This window comes from Camellia sinensis, chromosome 12 (assembly GCF_055761805.1).
Source record: "Camellia sinensis isolate YWXY chromosome 12, ASM5576180v1, whole genome shotgun sequence".
Lineage (NCBI taxonomy): Eukaryota > Viridiplantae > Streptophyta > Magnoliopsida > Ericales > Theaceae > Camellia > Camellia sinensis.
Window position 1 is genome coordinate 49,879,589 of NC_138972.1, and position 10,523 is coordinate 49,890,111.

The following is a 10,523-nucleotide window of genomic DNA, read 5'->3' on the forward strand; positions in this document are numbered from 1 at the left end:
GGAGGTTGGCCGCTCGAGCGTAAGTCTGTGAGTGGCCGCTCGAGCGGGGTGTTTTACGCTCGAGCGGAGACCTGGGTTAAAGTCCCGAAGTTGTGACTTTCCAAATCACTTTTTCACTTTCCCTTCTCTCTCTTACTTTTCCAAAATCACCATTGTTGAGCCTCTCACTCTAGACTCTACCTTCTCTCTAGGTTTTGATCTAGTAGGAGTGATTTACTCACCTTTGGCCTTTATAAAAAAGTTGTTGATCGTCGAGGGCATCATTTTAATCTGAAAATCTCGGGTTTTGGAGCACGTTGAGTTTTGTCTTCTTCTCCCTTGGAGCTCCGAATTTGAGGTAGGGATATCCTACTCCTCTCTATGGGTTTTGTCTTTAAATTTTGGTATTTTGAGATGTTGGGCTTGGTTTGGTAATTTTGTGAAAGTTTGGGGCTTTTGTGCAATTATACAAAAGTTGGGGTTTTCTTCATAATAAACCTAGATGCATGTTTAGCATGAAAAAATGGAATGATTGCTGAATCATTGAAGAAAATGGGACCTAAGGGTTGAAATGGTAATTATGGAAAATAGCCTAATTACATTGTTTAATTAATTGGGATAATTAATTGGTGAGAAATGAAATGTTGATTGAATATCCATTTGTGCATTTATTTTCTGTTTAGAAATAACTGCTTTGGGCTATCGGTGGAGGATAGTCGTGATTGTTGTAGACAATGTATGTTGATTAGGCAAACTGAAACTAATCAATGAAATGTGTCATGGAACTTGACGGTTAATTGAATACATTAATTGTATGTATTGTGTGATTGTATATAGAACCAATGTGTTTATATATGTTTTGTGTAGAGGAGGAGATAGGGGATGTACTCCGCGGTTTAGGGGAAGATAGGGGATGTACCTCTAAACCGGATAGGTATTTGGAGGAGATAGGGGATGTACTCCGTAGACAGAGCTCATATGCTTGTCTAGAGAAGTGAAGATAGAGCTCATATGCTTATCTTTGTGAAGTGAAGTGTGGATACAGCTTGTATGCTTATCTGTGGATATTGTTGATATACATATCTGTTGTAGAGTGTGGATACAGCTTGTATGCTTATCTGTGGATATTGTTGTTATACATATCTGTTGAGAATGTGGATATAGCTTTTATGCTTATCTGAATGTGAGATATAGTTTTTATACATATCTGTGGAAATGATGATAGAGCTAGCATGCTTATCTGTTGAAAAAGGGAAAATGAAAAGTAATTGGGACTTGTAAGTCGTTGACATAAATATATAATTTATGTGATTGTATCAGTGTTGACCAACTATCAATTGCTAATGTTTTAGTCATTATCCATGGTTGGTTTAGTGTATTTCTACTGGGCTGTGGCTCACCCTATATGGGAATATCATTTTCAGGTACAGGAAGCATGCCACCTCCAAGGACATAGCTGGGAGGCTAGTGGCGGGCATAGTTTTGTCGTTTTACTTTTGATGTATTACATGTAATTTCAAGCCAAGGGCTTAATGTGTAAACGAGTTAGACCTCTTTATTGTAACCAAGTGTTAACTTGGAAAGCTGTAAGCCCGTAGGGCATTTTGTTATGAGATTAACATGTAATACTTATGTAATGGAATTCTAATGAATGATAGAAGGTGGTTAGTTTATCTATCAACACTTGTCTTATTTGTTGGGTTTAATGTTATTATTTTGAGGGCGTTACAACTTGGTATCAGAGCGTACCGGGTTCGAATACTTTGGGTACGTGGGAACTGATTAGTATCACAATGGGTTTGTCTCGCTTGATAGAGACGTAGATGTAGTACCATATGCTATGTGTTTATTTGATAACATGCTTATGTGACTATGTGGGTATGGGATTTAATTTCTGGGATGTTGATTGGATCCTTGAGTTTCTGGGAGTCTTGTTGGAAAGGCACTTGATCAACGCTGTTTCTAACCGGAACTCTAGTAACGCCTCGGGACTATCATTATCCGGAAATGAAATTCGTAAGTGCTTATGTGTTTATGTGCTTATGTGGAGTGAATTACAGTTGTCCATGCATTAGGACGTGAGTGTTTAGTTTCGGCACACTTAGGAATGTGCTAACGTTCTGTGTTGCCTTTATTAGGATGTCAGGACGAGGAAGAGGTGCTAGGCGTGGTAGACCTGCGAGGCAGGAAGTACCGTTACAGGGTGAGATTCCGGCAGTGCAGGAGGGAGTTGGTCAGGCCAATGTGGCTGAACCAGTGGGTCAGCAGGCTATGGGTGCCTTGGCCAGAGAGTTAGCAGGAGCTTTGGGTATTCTTAGGGCTGAGAATCAGGCAGCTGAGACAGGGCCTTCCTTCTTGAAGAGGGAGTTCTTTCGGTGTAATCCGGATGAGTTTATCGGGGATACTAAAGAGCCGCTTAAGGCAGATGAATGGCTCGAACAGACAACGAAGACGTTTGAGATGCTTGGCATCGAGGACGGAGCACTGAAAGTGACCTTGGCATCCTTTCAACTGAAGGGAGATGCGGGTCAATGGTGGAAATACGAGAAAGCTCGTGTTGGTGGTACTTGGGAGGCGTTTGTGAATGCTTTTCAGGAGAGGTTCTTATCAGCAGCAGCTAGGGAGAAGCTGAGGGATCAGTTTAGCCGGCTTAATCAGCAGGGCTTGTCAGTGGCCGAGTTTGAGGCTACTTTTACCAGTCTGTCTAGGTTTGCACCTGAACTGGTGGCGTCTGAGGAACGCCGTTGCTATGAGTTTGAGCGGAAGTTGAGGCGGGGCCTCAAGTTGAGAGTTGGTGGGTCTTATATTCGAGAGTATAGACACCTGGTGGATGCTGCAGCTCATATGGAGCTTATGATGCAGGAAGAGGATGAGGGGCAGAGAGGCTCCAAGAGGAGCCAAGATAGTCAGAGTTTGGGCAGGGGGCAGCTTTTGATTTGTTATCAGTGTGGACAACCTGGGCACATGAAGAGGTTTTGCCCACAGTTGATTGCCACTTCGGGAGCGTCTGGTTCTAGGCAGACGCAGGGTTTTCAGCCAGCTCAGTCCGTGCAGGCCTCGAGGGCCAATCCGGGAGCTTCGTCATCCCAGTCTGTGCAGCAGTCTTTTGCTCCGAGAGGTGAGCAGGTAGACCAGGGGCCTACGGGACGCGTGTATGCTGTTACCGCGCAGGATTTAGTACCAGCTCCATCAGTAGTGAGAGGTACTTTTTTATTTTGCAACTCGGTTGCTAATGTGTTGATAGACACGGGTGCATCTCATTCTTTTGTATCTGCTGCATTTGCATCTGTTTGGAATTGGAGTTAGCACAGTTAGCATCTCCTATTTGTGTGGTATCGCCTTTGGGCGGTGAGTTGATTCTGAAACAGGGTGTTAGAGGATGTGATATAGAGGTCGCCGATTATAGGCTTCCTTTTCCGTTTGTTGTCATGCCCATGAAGGGTTTTGATGTTATTTTGGGTATGGACTGGTTATCGTCATACCGGGCTGTTATTGATTGCTACCGCCAGAGGGTCACGTTATGTACCTTGAGCGGGGAGTGGTTCCATTTCTTGGGAGACCGGGTTGGTAGTGTTTTGCCACCGGGGTATGATTCGCGAGGGCGAAGTGAGCTTAGTAGTCTACTTGCTAGCTTTGAGAGTGGTGAGAGTGGTGAGACCCAGCATGTATTGCCGAGGGTGGTTTGTGAGTATTCGGATGTTTTTCCCGAAGATCTTGTTAGTTTGCCACCTCACCGAGAGATAGAGTTCTCTATTGATTTAGTGCCTGGTACGGCGCCGATTTCTATGGCACCTTACCGTTTTGCTCCAGCAGAGTTGGTTGAGTTGAAAGTTCAGCTCCAGGAATTGCTTGATAAGGGCTTTGTTCGCCCTAGTGTTTCACCGTGGGGAGCACCGGCACTCTTTGTTAAAAAGAAAGATGGTGCCTTGAGATTGTGTATAGACTACCGGAAGTTGAATCGGGCTACGGTTAAGAATAAGTATCCTATGCCCCGTATAGATGATTTGTTTGACCAATTGAAGGGTTCCCGTTGTTTCTCTAAGATAGACTTGAGATCGGGTTACCATCAGTTGAGGGTCAGGGAGGAAGATATTCCTAAGACGGCATTCCGTACGCGGTATGGCCATTATGAGTTTTTGGTGATGCCATTCGGGCTTACCAATGCACCGGCAGTCTTTATGGACTTGATGAACCGGATTTTCCGGGAGTTCTTAGACCGCTTTGTGGTTGTTTTTGTGGACGATATCCTTATCTATTCGTCATCTAAGGAGGAGCACGAGGAACACTTGAGAGTGGTGCTTGAGTTACTTAGAGCCCATAGGCTGTATGCCAAGTTTGGGAAGTGTGAGTTCTGGCTGGGAGAAGTCAAATTCTTAGGCCACGTGGTATCCGGGGAAGGGGTGTCTGTTGATACATCCAAGGTTGAGGCAGTGCAAGATTGGGCACAGCCTAAGAGTGTGTTTGAGATCCGCAGTTTTCTGGGATTAGCTGGGTATTACCGTCGGTTTGTGAAAGATTTCTCCAGGTTAGCGTCACCGTTGACTAGACTGACTCGGAAGGGAGTCAAGTTTGTGTGGAGTGAGACTTGTGAAAAGTCGTTCCAAGAGTTGAAAATTAGATTGACCACCGCTCCGGTGTTGATTATTCCGGAGAGAGGGTTGGGTTATGCGGTTTATTGTGATGCTTCACGAGAGGGTTTGGGTTGTGTGTTGATGCAAGAGGGGAAAGTGGTAGCTTATGGCTCACGTCAGTTGAAAATACACGAGAAGAATTACCCCACACACGACCTAGAGTTAGCAGCAGTGATCTTTGCCTTGAAAATCTGGAGGCACTACCTTTATGGTGAAAGGTTCGAGGTATTCTCGGATCATAAGAGTTTGAAGTATCTGTTTACACAGAGAGACTTGAATTTGAGGCAGAGGAGATGGATGGAGTTCATCGAGGATTATGATTTTGAGTTGCATTATCATCCGGGAAAGGCCAATGTTATGGCCGATGCCCTTAGTAGGAAATCCATTCGTGATGTAGCTTGTATAGCCATCCGGGAATGGGAGATGTTGGGAGCACTTAGCGAGTTTGATTTGCTACTGGGCGAATCTGTCGAGGCTGCGGCCTTGTTTTCTGTTGTTGCGCAACCTACACTTGTGACTAGAGTGTTAGAGGCACAGAGAGGTGACCTTGAGGTAGAATCCCTCCGAGAGAAGATCTCCAGTGGGAAAGTTGAGAAGGGTTTGACGGTGTATCCCGATCTGAGTGTGAGATACCGAGACCGTTTGTTTGTACCGGAGTCTTGCCGAGAGGAAGTACTCCGAGAGTTTCATCATTCGCGCCTTGCGGTGCATCCGGGAGGTACTAAGATGTATCAGGATTTAGGTCGCCAGTTTTGGTGGCGGGGTATGAAGAGAGATGTGGCTGTTTTCGTATCGAAGTGTCTTACTTGCCAGCAAGTGAAGGCCGAGCATCAGAGGCCAGCGGGTTTGTTGCAACCCTTGCCTATTGCCGAGTGGAAGTGGGAGCATGTCACTATGGACTTCGTTGTGGGTCTTCCGAGGACTCAGCGGGGTAGTGATGCTATTTGGGTGGTTGTAGACCGGTTGACTAAGTCGGCGCACTTTATTCCTATGCGCGTGAGAGATTCGGTAGATCATCTTGCCGATTTGTACATTCGGGACGTAGTGAGATTGCACGGGGTCCCAGTGACGATCGTCTCAGATAGAGATCCTCGTTTTACTGCTAGGTTGTGGCAGAGTTTGCAGAGTGCCTTGGGCACTAAGTTGACCTTTAGTACGGCCTATCATCCTCAGACTGATGGGCAGTCCGAGCGTACTATTCAGATCCTCGAGGATATGCTTCGGGGTTGTGTCCTGGATTTCAGTGGGACGTGGGAGAGGCACTTGCCATTGGTAGAGTTTGCCTACAACAACAGTTTTCAGTCTAGCATCGGTATGGCACCGTTTGAGGCCTTGTATGGCCGACCGTGTAGGTCTCCAGTTTGTTGGGCCGAGGTAGGTGATGCACCTTTGTTGGGTCCGGAGTTGGTTAGGGAGACGACGGAGAAAGTTGAGCTTATCCGTAGGAGGCTTGTTACAGCCCAGAGTCGACAAAAGAGTTATGCCGACCGTAGGAGGAGGCCTTTGGCGTTTGAGGTAGGTGATCATGTCTTTCTGAAGATATCACCTAGGCGAGGCCTGATGAGGTTTGGGAAGAGTGGGAAGTTGTCCCCTCGATTTATTGGTCCTTTTGAGATCCTTGAGAGGATAGGTGAGGTTGCTTATCGGTTAGCCTTACCGCCGCAGTTGTCCGGAGTGCATGATGTGTTTCATGTGAGTATGCTTCGGAAGTATGAACCAGGTCCATCACATGTGTTGGATTGGACTAATTTAGAGGTAGATGAGGATGCCTCGTATGAGGAGAGACCGGTTCGGGTCTTGGATAGGCGGGATCAGGTCCTGCGTGGCAAGACCATTCCTTTGGTGAAAGTCTTGTGGAAACATCACGGAGTGGAGGAAGCCACTTGGGAACGTGAGTTGGAAGTTCGAGAGAAATATCCGGACTTGTTTGTTGATGTGTAATCTTGTATTTGAATTTTACATTTTGTTGAACTTAAGAGCTTTTATATATGTCTTAAGTTGTGAAACATTGAGAATGTTTTGATTATTGGTAGTATGCTTTGGAACTTGCCTCATATGGAAGTTGAATGTAACATTATATCTGTTGAATATATTGTTGAAATTGGAAGGATAGTGCATAATGTTGATGCATGTTGAAAGTACATATGTTGTTTACATATTGTGATATGTCTCTTGTTTAAGGGATGGGATGACCAGTAATGGGTCGAATTGTTGAATGTTAAATTGTAACATTGTTTAAAATGAAGGAAAACTTATTTTTTTGAAAACTTGTGCTTAATTTCGGGGGCGAAATTCTTTAAGGGGGGGAGGTTATAGCGATCCCGGGTTTACCCTTGTTGTACAGTGATCCGGACGTGTGTCCGTGGATGTTGGTAGTTGTTTATTATCTTGTTTACATCCTTTCTTACTTTGTATTTGAGTTATAGGATGTGTTGAGCGGGTTTGTTACAGGTTGGATGAGTTTAGAAACCAAAACTAGTTGCCCAGATTTTTGGCCTGTACGCTCGAGCGGAGGTGTTGGCGCTCGAGCGGGGAATACATCCATCCAGTATCTTGTTGTGCAGTGTTGTGAGCTCGAGCGTAGGGTTGGGAGCTCGAGCGGAGGCCTGGTTCTGCAAAAGTGTTGGGCGAGTGCATTCTGCGCTCGAGCGGGAGGTTGGCCGCTCGAGCGTAAGTCTGTGAGTGGCCGCTCGAGCGGGGTGTTTTACGCTCGAGCGGAGACCTGGGTTAAAGTCCCGAAGTTGTGACTTTCCAAATCACTTTTTCACTTTCCCTTCTCTCTCTTACTTTTCCAAAATCACCATTGTTGAGCCTCTCACTCTAGACTCTACCTTCTCTCTAGGTTTTGATCTAGTAGGAGTGATTTACTCACCTTTGGCCTTTATAAAAAAGTTGTTGATCGTCGAGGGCATCATTTTAATCTGAAAATCTCGGGTTTTGGAGCACGTTGAGTTTTGTCTTCTTCTCCCTTGGAGCTCCGAATTTGAGGTAGGGATATCCTACTCCTCTCTATGGGTTTTGTCTTTAAATTTTGGTATTTTGAGATGTTGGGCTTGGTTTGGTAATTTTGTGAAAGTTTGGGGCTTTTGTGCAATTATACAAAAGTTGGGGTTTTCTTCATAATAAACCTAGATGCATGTTTAGCATGAAAAAATGGAATGATTGCTGAATCATTGAAGAAAATGGGACCTAAGGGTTGAAATGGTAATTATGGAAAATAGCCTAATTACATTGTTTAATTAATTGGGATAATTAATTGGTGAGAAATGAAATGTTGATTGAATATCCATTTGTGCATTTATTTTCTGTTTAGAAATAACTGCTTTGGGCTATCGGTGGAGGATAGTCGTGATTGTTGTAGACAATGTATGTTGATTAGGCAAACTGAAACTAATCAATGAAATGTGTCATGGAACTTGACGGTTAATTGAATACATTAATTGTATGTATTGTGTGATTGTATATAGAACCAATGTGTTTATATATGTTTTGTGTAGAGGAGGAGATAGGGGATGTACTCCGCGGTTTAGGGGAAGATAGGGGATGTACCTCTAAACCGGATAGGTATTTGGAGGAGATAGGGGATGTACTCCGTAGACAGAGCTCATATGCTTGTCTAGAGAAGTGAAGATAGAGCTCATATGCTTATCTTTGTGAAGTGAAGTGTGGATACAGCTTGTATGCTTATCTGTGGATATTGTTGATATACATATCTGTTGTAGAGTGTGGATACAGCTTGTATGCTTATCTGTGGATATTGTTGTTATACATATCTGTTGAGAATGTGGATATAGCTTTTATGCTTATCTGAATGTGAGATATAGTTTTTATACATATCTGTGGAAATGATGATAGAGCTAGCATGCTTATCTGTTGAAAAAGGGAAAATGAAAAGTAATTGGGACTTGTAAGTCGTTGACATAAATATATAATTTATGTGATTGTATCAGTGTTGACCAACTATCAATTGCTAATGTTTTAGTCATTATCCATGGTTGGTTTAGTGTATTTCTACTGGGCTGTGGCTCACCCTATATGGGAATATCATTTTCAGGTACAGGAAGCATGCCACCTCCAAGGACATAGCTGGGAGGCTAGTGGCGGGCATAGTTTTGTCGTTTTACTTTTGATGTATTACATGTAATTTCAAGCCAAGGGCTTAATGTGTAAACGAGTTAGACCTCTTTATTGTAACCAAGTGTTAACTTGGAAAGCTGTAAGCCCGTAGGGCATTTTGTTATGAGATTAACATGTAATACTTATGTAATGGAATTCTAATGAATGATAGAAGGTGGTTAGTTTATCTATCAACACTTGTCTTATTTGTTGGGTTTAATGTTATTATTTTGAGGGCGTTACATATGATATTTATAAGATTGATTATTATAAATGTCATGATTAAAAAAAAAAATATGAGATAAGGTATAACTTAAATAATGTCATAATTAATATTATAATGAGTCAAAATTAATACTTCAATAAGTCATAATTAAAACTACAAATATCATAATTAAAGGTATATACAATACAATTTCCCAAATGGGGGTAACAGAAAGGGCTATCACTAAATCAAACTGGAAACTCGATTTGGTTTAGAATTATGATTTTTATAAGTTGTCATTTCTTACTACATGATTACAACTTTCTCAAAGATCAATCAATATATTATCATTTTACAAACAAAACGGTTTAAATAATTTTTTGGAACTAGTTCTACTATTATATAATAGGATACTTACAAGAACAAAGTGTTTACAATTTGTGAATATATATGAGATATTCATAAGGTACTTGCGTATCTACTATAAATAAGAAATTATATATATATATATATATATATATATGTATATATCTAAATAGTCCAATTCGGTTATAAACCGAAACTGTAATTATAAAATCACAAATCATACTGTGAAGTACAATTTGTTTATTTTAAGAATTATAATCAAATTATGTATTGAGAAAATCAAATCAAACTATATGATTTGGCCTAAATTGAACTAATTTATAATTTTGTTCATTTATTTTTATTTATTTTTATTTATTTTTTGTTTTTTTTCCCTAAGCCACGCAACTTGATCCGGCCATGCCCGTGTACATAGTGCCTAGTTTGAAAAGTGATTTTAATGCCCCCCTATCCTATATATCTATTGCCTATTAAAGTATTTCAAGAGTGTTATTTAGAACAACAATGTTAGGTGATTTGAATTTTCTTGACTCGAATGTCTTGAATGTCTTAAAACGACGTCGCTTTGGGTATAAAACGATATCGCTTTAACACATTTGAGTCATTTAGGCCACACAAATTCGAGTCACCAAGTATTTTTCAATTTGAAATTATTTATGTGATATTATTAGCTAATAAAAATCACAATAAATATTAAATGATTTATTATTTGTCTCTTAATTATTTTTTTAAAAAAAGTGAAAAAGTAAGCTAATATTTCTCAATTGTAAAAACAGCATTGATAGAGACCCCCTCCAATCACCCCACCACCCCACACACACGTGGTGGGTGGTGATCGGAGAAGGAAAAAAAAAAAACTGACCAATAAGAGGGAAGAGATTCAAAGGAGATAGGAGGGAAAGGGGGTTTGAACCATTTTTCTTGTAAAAAACTTTCCCCATGTAATTGGTTTGACGTATCACATTGCATATTTGACATGGTACTTTGACTAGGGCTGATGCTCAACCTTTGTTGACATGGTACTTTGACTAGGGCTATGCTCAACCTTTGGGGACCCAAAGCGAGCTTTCAAGTTGGGACCCTTATACCTCTCACACACAAAATAAAAATTAAAAAAATAACTATTAATGAAATAGTAAGTATACTCACAAATTTTTTTTTTCACCCTAGCATCCACAAAATTTGTTGAACATAGTTAATAAAATTTAGTTACAAAGAGAAAAAAA